The sequence below is a fragment of the Quercus lobata genome, chromosome 9 (genome assembly GCF_001633185.2).
Source record: "Quercus lobata isolate SW786 chromosome 9, ValleyOak3.0 Primary Assembly, whole genome shotgun sequence".
Taxonomy (NCBI): domain Eukaryota; kingdom Viridiplantae; phylum Streptophyta; class Magnoliopsida; order Fagales; family Fagaceae; genus Quercus; species Quercus lobata.
Window position 1 is genome coordinate 43,658,348 of NC_044912.1, and position 11,150 is coordinate 43,669,497.

Below are 11,150 nucleotides of genomic sequence, written 5' to 3' on the forward strand. Positions count from 1 at the left end.
TTTTTAAAAAGGAACCAACTCTTTAATGAGGAGTAAATTACTTGCGTAAGTTCATCCCGTGTGCCACATCGGTGGGCCTATTCGGTGTTGACGCAGTGACATTCATATCCAGCCCACCTGCTATGATCTGAGGAAAATGTTAGAGGGACAATCTCACTTTTAGTCCCTACATTTTGACGTTTTTCCATTTTAGTCCCTACATTTTATTTTTTCCATTTTTAGTCCCTAAAACCAATTTACGCTTTCCGTTTTAGTCCTTAAAGCCTCATTCCGTCACCAATTAACGGGGAAACTGACGGGATGAATAAAATATTATTATTTTTACACGCTGGTGAATAAAATAAGGAAGGAATGAGATTAATAACTCACGTGAGTGTCACGTGATGCACTTATCCTCAATTTACCTTCCACTGGCGCGCAGGTAATGAGATAAGTCCAGCCCCCACGTGTGTACTTAACCTCCCATGGCGCGCACCTTTCTCCCAAATCAGACTTAATCCCTAGCCCTAGCGAAGTGAAGCTCTGCCTCTGCCGAAACAGCCAAATCACACTTCTCTCTCAAACCACCATCATCATCAACCATTAACCATTTCGAAGTCCCTGATCAGATGGAAGCAAGCGTTTCATCCAGTTCAAGCTTGAGAAGGAGAGCTCCATTTAGGTGCTACTGTGGTGAAAAACCAGTGTTAGTGGTTTCGTGGACACCAGAAAACCCTGGCAGAAGGTTTTATGGCTGTATAAACTACTGGGTATTTCAATATTTGATTTTTTTTTTAAATTAATCATGTTTTTTCTACTGGGTATTGCAAGCTTTGTTACTGTTGGTGGGTTATTGATGTTACTCTGTTTTAGTGAGATGGGGTTTACTTCCTCTTCATTGTTTTTGGTTTTTTTTTTTTTTTCCAATGTCTATTATTTTCTGATAAAACAAGGGAAAATCTAGGAAAATTGATTTTGAATCATGGGGTTTTCGTGTTTTTATTTTTATTTTTATTTTTATTTCATTGGGGTTAAGAGAAAGGGAGGAATTGTGTTTTGCATTGGGGTTTTCGTGTTTTGCATTTATTTCGTTTTCCTGGGTTTGGAAGGAATAATTTTGGGTTTTTTCATTTCTTGTTTTACTAAGCTGTTTGGTGGTGTAAAAAATGGTGGGGAATTGTGTTGATATATCTGTGAGTTTTCCAGTGTTAGTGGTATGTTTGTACTTATAAAGAGGAAACCAGTGTGCAAGTGGAGAATTATCATCAGTATGGTAATGTTTATCGAATTAGCTGGGGAATATTTTCCTTTTGTTGACAATTGTATTATTTTCCTTGACAATTGTTGCAAGTGGAGAATATTTTCCTTTTCAATTTCATGGCAATTGTATTATACAGTCCTTATTGGTCATTAAGTAGCTTGATGGATAAAGAAATTGGTTTGTATTTCAGGTTGGGCGAAAGTGCAAATTCTTCCAATGGCGTGATGATGAGATATGTGAACGTGGTAAGGTGCTCATCCCAGAGCAAAGGCAACGGATTATTAGACTAGAGGCTGAGGTTGCAAGATGCTACAGGAGAGAGAAGTTTTACACTGTGGCTTTGGCATTCTTATTGGTGATATGTGGGATTTGTGTCTTTAATTGTATGGGTCGTTAGACAAGTAGTGGAAGTTTGATTAGGCAGTAACTGGGTAGGTAGTGTGGTTAGCATGTTACATAGATAGGGGAGTTTCAATATCCTGTAATTGCTAATGCATAGGGCTGGCAGGCTGGCAGTGTGTAAATTTTTTGGTTAGGCAGTTAGCATGGAAACACCTGCTGGCTTGTTTTTTTGTACCATTCCTGGAATGAAATGAATACCCCTGTTTTCTAACTGTGTTGTTCAATGGTAAAATATTAATAATGATCCTTTCTCTCCTTTGTAACTCTTTCCCCACATTGAATGATATGGAATTTGTGTGTGCTTGACATTTGTTTAGTATTCATCAATGTGGGATAACTGTGTTTATGAACTGTGGGGCTGCTGGAATGTGTTTATGAACTGTGTTCATACTGGTTTCAGTTTAATAAAATAAAAAATACAAAGTTAAATAACCAATTGGAAAAAAGAGATGTGAATATGAAATTTTATAATTTCAAAGTCAGAGAGTAAATGATGACAATTCAAGGCATGTTGGCACAGTACCAATGTTTCCAAATGTTACCAATGTGACAAAAAACAATCCCAAAGCCACAAAAAGAATAGATTATGAATTAAAGAGTTTTGACCAAGCTATATCCAAAAAGTTTATAAATCTTATTATATTGTTTTGTCTTTTTGGGTATTGCAACTTATATAGCATCGGACTCCAAATTTAGGGATAGATAGACAAAGGCCAGGTGACCCAAAACTGCAAATATATTCAGGGTGGTCAAATCTTTTGACAGATTGACTTAAGGCACACTACAAAATACTTGATGAACCAAACTTTTTGCAAATTTCTACCAACAAATTTCTGCAGAAATTTGTTTGATTTCTGCAGCAAATTTCTGCTGCAATAAAAATTTCTGTCTTTCGAACAAATTTCTGCAACAAATTTCTGCAGAAATTTGTTGGATTGCTGCAATACAAATTGCTGCAATCCAACAAGTTTCTGCACAAAATTTCTGCAATACAAATTGCTGCAGCAAATTTTTTGGGTTGCTGCAATACAAATTTCTGCCACAATCCAACAAATTTCTGCAATACAAATTTCTGCAACAAATTTTGCTGCAATGCAACAAATTTCTGGGAAAAAAATTTCTGCAGCATATTTCTACTGCATATTTCTGCTGCACACAGTCACAACTCACAGCACACAGCACACAGTAACAACTCACAAATTTCTGTGCATATTAATAGTGCAAACACTTACAGCAAACACAGTAACAACTCACAAACACTTACAAATTTCTGCTGCACACAGTAACAACTCACAACTTTCAGCTTGTGCCAACTAAGTCACAGTTTGTACAAACACTTACAGCAAACACAGTCAAACAAATACAAACACTTACAGCAACACTACAAAATATCATATGTATGGTCAGTTCTACAAATTTCAGCACTAGACCACAGTCACAGTTACCACTTTCTACAAAATAAAGGGCAATGTTCCATACTTAACCCTATCACCATAACTACACAAAACAAGCAAAAAAATTAACTTGTGCTCTCTTCACTTTCTTGGACCATGCACAGATGATGATTGACTCCCACCATGTCTGATTGCTTCCATGTATCTGGATGCATTCTTAGAAGCCTTTATAGTCTCTGATGTGACCACCCTTGCCTTTTTCTGCCTTGGCTTTGGGTTGCTGCTGCTGGAGTTTTGATGTGCACGTACATTCTGTGTGGTGCTGCCTGACTGGTGTGGTGCAGCTTCAGTGAAGCTGTGCTGTTGGGTATATGTGCTTCTAGTCCTGGCATGAGGTGTTACATTTGGACTGGGTTGGTGCATCCTAGTCTGAGATGGTGCAAATTGAGTGGCTGAGCTTGTCTTGGCATGAGATGGTGCACCTGGCCTGAAGCTGGGCTTGCTGGATTGGCATGGTGCACTTGGAGTGGCTCGGCTATGCAATGGCTAGCAAAGCAAGTCACAGGATTAGAAAAATCTGTTTTAATAAATGGCTAGCAAAGCAAGTCACAGGGCATGCAATGGCTAATGAGAGTCATGGAAAAGCACATATGTAAGCATGAGTTTACTGTAAAATGTAAATGACAAGCGGCCAGATTTTTTTTTTTTTTTTTGGGTTTTGTTTTTGGGGCCAACCAAATAAATTACTATGACAAGCTCATCTACAATTGTATTTCACATATATTACCTTTTTAGATGAACCGGTTCTATTTGTGGAATTCCCTCCAATCTCACCCTTGCAACTTCTTTTATTATGCCCTAACTTGCCACAGGTCTTGCATTGCTTAGAGATGCCGGCTCTCCTTGTTGGCTCATTAGGTTCCCTTGCTCTCTTCTTCTTTGGTCTGCCAGGTGGTCTTCTTTTGATGGGAGGCTGAACTGGGGTAACACCACTAGGTCTCCACATATTGGCTCCATTGATTGTTGTTATGATTGGTTCATAGCAAGCCTTGTACGTAGAGACATGGTAACATGGATGAACATACTGCTCAGCATCTTGTCTGTTAAAAAATATGCAGCTGATTGCATGAGCACAAGGTATGCCACTTATATTCCACTTCCTACAGCTGCAGTGTGCTGTGGCCAAGTCAACGGTGAAGCTTTGCAGCCCATTTTTTACTTCAAATTGGGTCTGTCCTGCCCAACAAGCTACCCACCTACTGGCTGCCAATTTTTCCTTGTGCAACCTTTTCAGAACCTTGGCACAAATATCTGACTCTACTCTCTGAATCTTCTCTCTGTTCTCTTGAAACCGAGTCATGATATACAGCCTGATACACTCAAGCTGCAAGTACATACAAGTAAAATAAAGCATTAGATATTAATTGCAAAATCTACTAAATTGTGAGTTGTTACTGTGTTGGTTAGCATGTATTGCAGCAATCCAACAAATTTCACAGAAAGGGTGGATAAATATATTAAGCACATTTTTTATTGTACACACTAATATAGCCAATTGAGCATGATCCACAACAGAAGTATAGTGACACTACAGAAATCAAAAGGAAAGGCAATCTAGAGAGAGGAAGGGATATCATGACTAAAGGTGGCATAGAATAGTAAAGGATGTAAGGACTGGTCAGTTGTGATACTACCTGCTATCCTGCTGAGACCAAGGCTGCACAAACCCAGTCCATGCCCAAGTCAGATTTGAAAATCTCCCCTTAAACATCCATATTGGGTTGAAAAAAAACTTTTCTCTGAACCTTATTTGCCAAAAACTAATATGCATTTAAATATATCCATACGAAAATACCTTTAAGAATTCAAACATTGTGAAGCAAAATGATAGAGAAACTCTAAAGCTTTCTAGCTTGGGCACTCAAACCCAATTTTACCCTCAGCCCCAACCAACTCTTCACCTGACCTAAAGTCATAACCTCATAAGGTAAAAAAATGAAATTATGGTCACAACTTATCACTAAACAGCCCTAACTAGCTCACTTCTTCTGCTCTCTGCTCTATGTTTGTAGTGACAAAGGACAATAACCAGAAAAGCTATGTATTTGTAACATATTAAAACTATGAATCATATAATTTAGATTAATTACTCAAACACTATAAGCAAAAAAAAAGGAATAAAACAAATATTTCAATTGATGGATGCTGTACAGGGGGAAAAGGCCAGGGGAGCAAGGGGGTGCTCGAAGACCAGCTCCATTGGAAACATATTCTGCTTAGGTAGTATTTGCTCATTTCTACATATTGTGCTGGGTATTTTCTGTTTCCATTGGTTTTTGTAAGTAAACACTTCTGTTTCTGGACACTAATATTTTATTATTATTATGGTTGTTATATGATGCACCTAATTACCTGCAATTGCAAAGCACATGCATCAGCAAATGAAGAGAGCTGCTGAACCTTGAGAACCAAAGCCTTTGCATATTGTTCTGTACCATTCACAAATAGCTTTTAACATAACCTCCCTAGCATGAACTCAATTTAACTTCAACCCAATGACTCTCTCCCACCAAAACTTCCTAGGCAGTTACCAAACTAGCTAGATGGTGCACACCAAGTATCAATGCCTGACTCATTCATTCAAAATTTCCTCCAGCAAAGCCACATATTCTTATTCCCAAAACCTTGTCAAAGATATTGTCAAGCAGTCTATACCATCACCATCCAAATACCATCCGATCCCAGAACATTCCCTTATTCCCATCATTTACAAAACCATAATCCCATCTCCAAAAATAACAATGGTACCAAAAATTAGTCCATGCATAATCCAATGCTTACCACAATTCTCACCCAATATCCAAAAGCCAAAAACCCAATTCCCATCTAGCAAGGCTCTTAATCCCCAACTCAAAAAAATAATAAATGATAGACCATAATCTAATCCATGCAAAAATCTAACAATACACCAATTCCTACTGCAATACAAAACACCCAACTGCCATCTAGCAAAGGCTCTACAAACCCTTTAGTCTTAAATGACCAAAACAAAAACCAAACCGTTAGATAAAACATAGTACATCTTTACATGTGTTTGGTCCACGGCAAAGCATAGCAAAAAAAAAAAACATGAAACGAAAAGAACAAACTTTTATTGCAGCAGAAATCAAACAAAACATACAAGTAAAATAAAACAACTAAAATAAAACATGTGATATTAATTGCAAAATCTACTAAAAACAGTACCAAACAATGAACCTAATTAAATGTAGGTAATCACAAAGACTCATACCATGCTAATAATAGGCTTAGACCTGAATTTCAGAATCCTACTGTTGAAACTCTCACACATATTATTTACTATACTGTCAGTCAAGCCATCCTCACTAAACATGTGTTTGCCCCATTTTGTTGTTGAATGAGCATCCAACCAGCCGTGTGCATCAACATCAATGCCCTTCAATTCATCCATCACCCTATCAAACTCTTCTTTATAAGTTGCCTTGGCTGCCCTCCAAAAGAATTCTCTAATCAAAACACCAGGATGGTTCTTCCTAAAGTTGTTGTAGAGGTGCCTACAGCAAATTCGATGCTCATACTGTGGCCAGTTATCAATAAAAGTATGCACCAACCCCTGTCACAAACAGTACCAATGTCCTTAATTTGTCTTAGAGATAAATACAATGCGTAAATGAAAAAAAAAAAAACCAAATAGAGAATAAATTACACACCTTTTGCTGGTCTGACATAAACACCCATCTCCTATCCTGACCTATGTCCGCAAGCAACAAATTGATGAACCAAGTCCAAGAGTCCTTGGTTTCAGCCTCTACCACTGCATATGCAAGTGGGAAATACTCCTCATTAGGATCTCTACATATTGCAGTAATCAACTGTCCCCCAGACTTGTTCTTCAAATGGCAGGCATCCAAACCAATGAATGGCCTGCATCCAGACAAAAACCCCTTCTTGCAGCCCTCCAAACATATATATAGTCTCTCAAAATAAGGCACCCCACACACTAAATCCATCTCAGCCGCTAAATCGCCATCATGGAAGGTATGTACCTTCATAAGGATGGTACTACTAGGACTAGCTCTTCTTAATTCCTCACAGTACTCCCACAGCTGGTTGTACTGTTCTGTATAAGCCCCCTCAACATATTCTTGAGCCTTTTCCCTAGCCCTACCTGCTTTTCCTACACTTATGTTTAGGTTGTACTTGTGATGGACAGCCTCTTGGATGTCTTTCAGCTTTATATCGGGCTGTCTTTTCACCTTCTTCATCATCTTCTTCCCAATGTATGATGAAGTACACCTAGGATTCTTATATGTTCTAGAGCAGGTGTGTTCCAATGTCAAAGTCCTTAATTGGTAGCTCCTCTCCCTTGGCACCTTTGTTAGATATGCAACAAACTTGCACCCTTCTTGGCATACAGCTCTTACCCTTTGTAGATCATTTTTAACAAATTTTATCCCCCATCCACCAGAAACTGCATAATCTGTCATCGCTTCCTTAAATTGCTTAGGTGTAGTAAATAGCATATCTTTCTCAAAATAAATATGCTCAGCCTTATCCACTGGCTTAAACATAGGGAACTTCCTCACTTGCTCTTTTTTTTGTTCCCTTCCATCTCCCACATGTGTCTGGTTATCATCCTCAGACTTATCATCACTATCATACCCATACTCATCATCAGATGATGATTCTACAATACTGTGCAATTCCTCACTCTCATAATTAGAATTCAGTATACCAGCACCCATTTGGCCTGGTTCATTAACTTCAGCATCATCCTTACCATCCCAACTGTCACTACTATCCTCAACAAAGTCCCTAACACCATGACCCAACTCTACATCATCTTCTAGGCCACTTCCCCCACCATCACTTCCCACACCATCACTACTATCACTTATATCAATGACCTCAGGTGGATGCTCAGTGATAGGTTCTTTACCTACTCTTCTTGAACCCGCTTGAGAAGCAGCCACCTTAGTAGGAACACCAACATTAACCTCAAACTCATCCTCATTTTTAAAAGTTTGATCATTAAAATACATGTCATCACTATCACTATCATAAAAATCATCCCCATCATCTTCACTGCCATCATCATTGTCATAATAACTTGTAAAGTCTTGCTCCAATGCCAATGGCTGCACACCCTCACCAGCATCCTCTCCTTCATCAACTAATATAGGCTCATGTATTGGGTGCTCTGCATACACATGAATATCTTGATGACTCCTCACTAATTCTGTCAGGTACATGGCATCACTATCACCAACAATCAAATGGAAGTCTGCCAGTTCTTGGTCCACTCCAGGCATTTTATACCACAGCCTGCTAATAGACGTGTACCCAAAATCCCTACATATACTCTCTATCTCAACCTTAGACCACCTGTCAGGATCACAATTATCAACTATATCTACTGCACCTCCCACATATTTTCGACCATTCTCAGTAAAATGGCCACCATGATGCACGGATATACTAAATAGGTTATCCATTCTGCATGCAACATAACACCAAAACCAATTAAACAATGCTAGGTACAGAACAAAATATATATTATATTTAACAAAACAACACTCATTCCTAATAAAATATTCTATTATGCATGCAGACAACACAACACTTAATCAAATATTTAAGTAAAAATCATACTAAAAGAAACAGAGAAAGCACTTTTGTCATACACGGGGAACACAAGGACCACACAGTAAACCACAAACAAACACATGTAGACAAGGACCAACAAACAGTCAAAAAGCCAAAATATACAAAAAGGCAACACAACACTTAATCAAATGTTTAATTAACAATACAACATTTCAATAATTTTGTCATACTAAAAGGAACAGAGAAAGCACTTTTGTCATACTCGGGGAACACAAGGACCACAATGTAAACCACAAACAAATACATGCAGACAAAGACCAACAAACAGTCAAAAAGCCAAAATATACAAAAACTTTGTGGCCCCTACTAGGAAAAAGCCAACAAGCTTCTTGTAAAGCTATAAATAAGGACAGAGAGAAGACCTTTTCACAAAGACAGAGGCCTCTAAGCTTTCATTTTCTCCACTGCCAGGCACCACAGTGTGGGTATCAAGTGGGATTTTTCGGAGATGGGCTTTGAGAAAGAAGTGCCTCTCGTGTGGGTATCAAGTTAGTGTCTCTCTTTCAGAGATGGGCTTCGTGAAAGAAGTGAGATTTTTCGTGAGATGGTTGATGATGATGGTGGTTTGAGAGAGAAGTGTGATTTTTCCTTAGCTTGATGATGGTGGCGTTTCGGCAGAGGCAGAGCTTCACTTCGCTAGGCTAGGGATTAAGTTTGATTTGGGAGAAGAGGTGCGCACCAGGGATGAAGGGTGGTTAAGTACACACGTGTGGGGGCTGGACTTATCTCATTACCTGCGCGCCAGTGGAAGGTAAATTGAGGATAAGTGCATCACGTGACACTCACGTGAGTTATTAATCTCATTCCTTCCTTATTTTATTCACCAGCGTGTAAAAATAATAATATTTTATTCATCCCGTCAGTTTCCCCGTTAATTGGTGACGGAATGAGGCTTTAAGGACTAAAACGGAAAGCGTAAATTGGTTTTAGGGACTAAAAATGGAAAAAATAAAATGTAGGGACTAAAATAGAAAAACGTCAAAATGTAGGGACTAAAAGTGAGATTGTCCCAACTTTAGAATTGATTTACATGGGTTTGACGTTTTGTGGTTATGCGTGACAGATCACGATGACTTGTCTCTCTATTATGAATACAACTTTTAAGTCTGTCAAAAAGCAATATAAACGCAACTTTATAGCTGGCCACCACCAAGAAGTAGTCTTTCTTTATCTTTTCCTGATGAACGCAAAATGTGTAAAGTGTTATTTCATTTCCATCTAATTTCCACCAAAGTACTTCTCCTCAAAAAAAAATAATAAAAAAAGTTTTCAAAAAAGAAAAATAGAATGTACACCCAAAAAAAAAAAAAACTTTATACCGGTTACCAGTAACTTTCTCTTTTTTCTTTTTCTTTTATATTTTAGTAAATTACTTGGCTATAAGACACTACCATTTAAGAATAATTGTTATCGTTGTTTTGCTTTTGCTAGGACAATTCCTGGAAGAAAAGGGTGACTTGCACGCCTACTTCTGTTTAAAGGAAAATAAAAAGAGGTTCTATTGTTAGTGGGAAAATAAATAGTCAGTCTAGTAAGAGAAAAATAACAGATTAGAATGCTGCATTGTTTCAAGTTGCTATTGAGTAATTATGTACTGTACCCTTTCTTAAACAAAATCAATTAAAGGATGAATTATTCATAAAGTTTGCATATTCCACTAATAAGCATTTATGCATGACACATCACGGTGACATCTCTATTTTGAATAGACATAAAAAGAAAGCAATACAAATAAAACTTTATAGCCCATCAAAAAGCATATAAACATGCATAATTTTTTTTTTTTTTAAAGCAATATAAACAGGACCTATAGCTGACCACCAAGAAGTTAATCTTTATTTTCTTTTCCTCAACATTGAATGTGTAAAGTATAATTGTCATCAAACTTTAACTAAAGTACTTATTCTCAAAGAAATAAAAAGTTTGTTAAAAAGGAACTTTACTCTTTCTTCTGTTTTCTTTTCTTAATGAGGAGTAAATTACTTGCTTAAGTTCATCCCAGGTGCCACGTTAAAGAACCTAAAACAGCAAAGTCAGAGGAAAGGCATTCAAAAATAACTTGTCTAAGTCCTCTCAGCCAAGGTCTTATAGCTCAAATAGTTGGTGTTTTCCGGTGTTTTCAATGAAAATATCAATGATTCCAATATTGATCAATTACAGTACCCAACACACATTGCCCTTTACATTTAATTATTTATGATTTATGATTGTTTTCTTGGTATCATTTTTGTTTAGACCAGATTTTTGATTTGTTGTGTTGGCCGTTTGGTTTGTTTAAAGCCCCAAGAATTAGAGAATCCTTTAGACAAACCAAACAAATAAACAAACAAAAATCACAAATCCAGAAAGCAAAAGGGATATCATAATTTGTTTTGGTGTTTCTCGGGTCAATTTATAAATTTTTTGGAGAGGAGGGGTCCAGAATA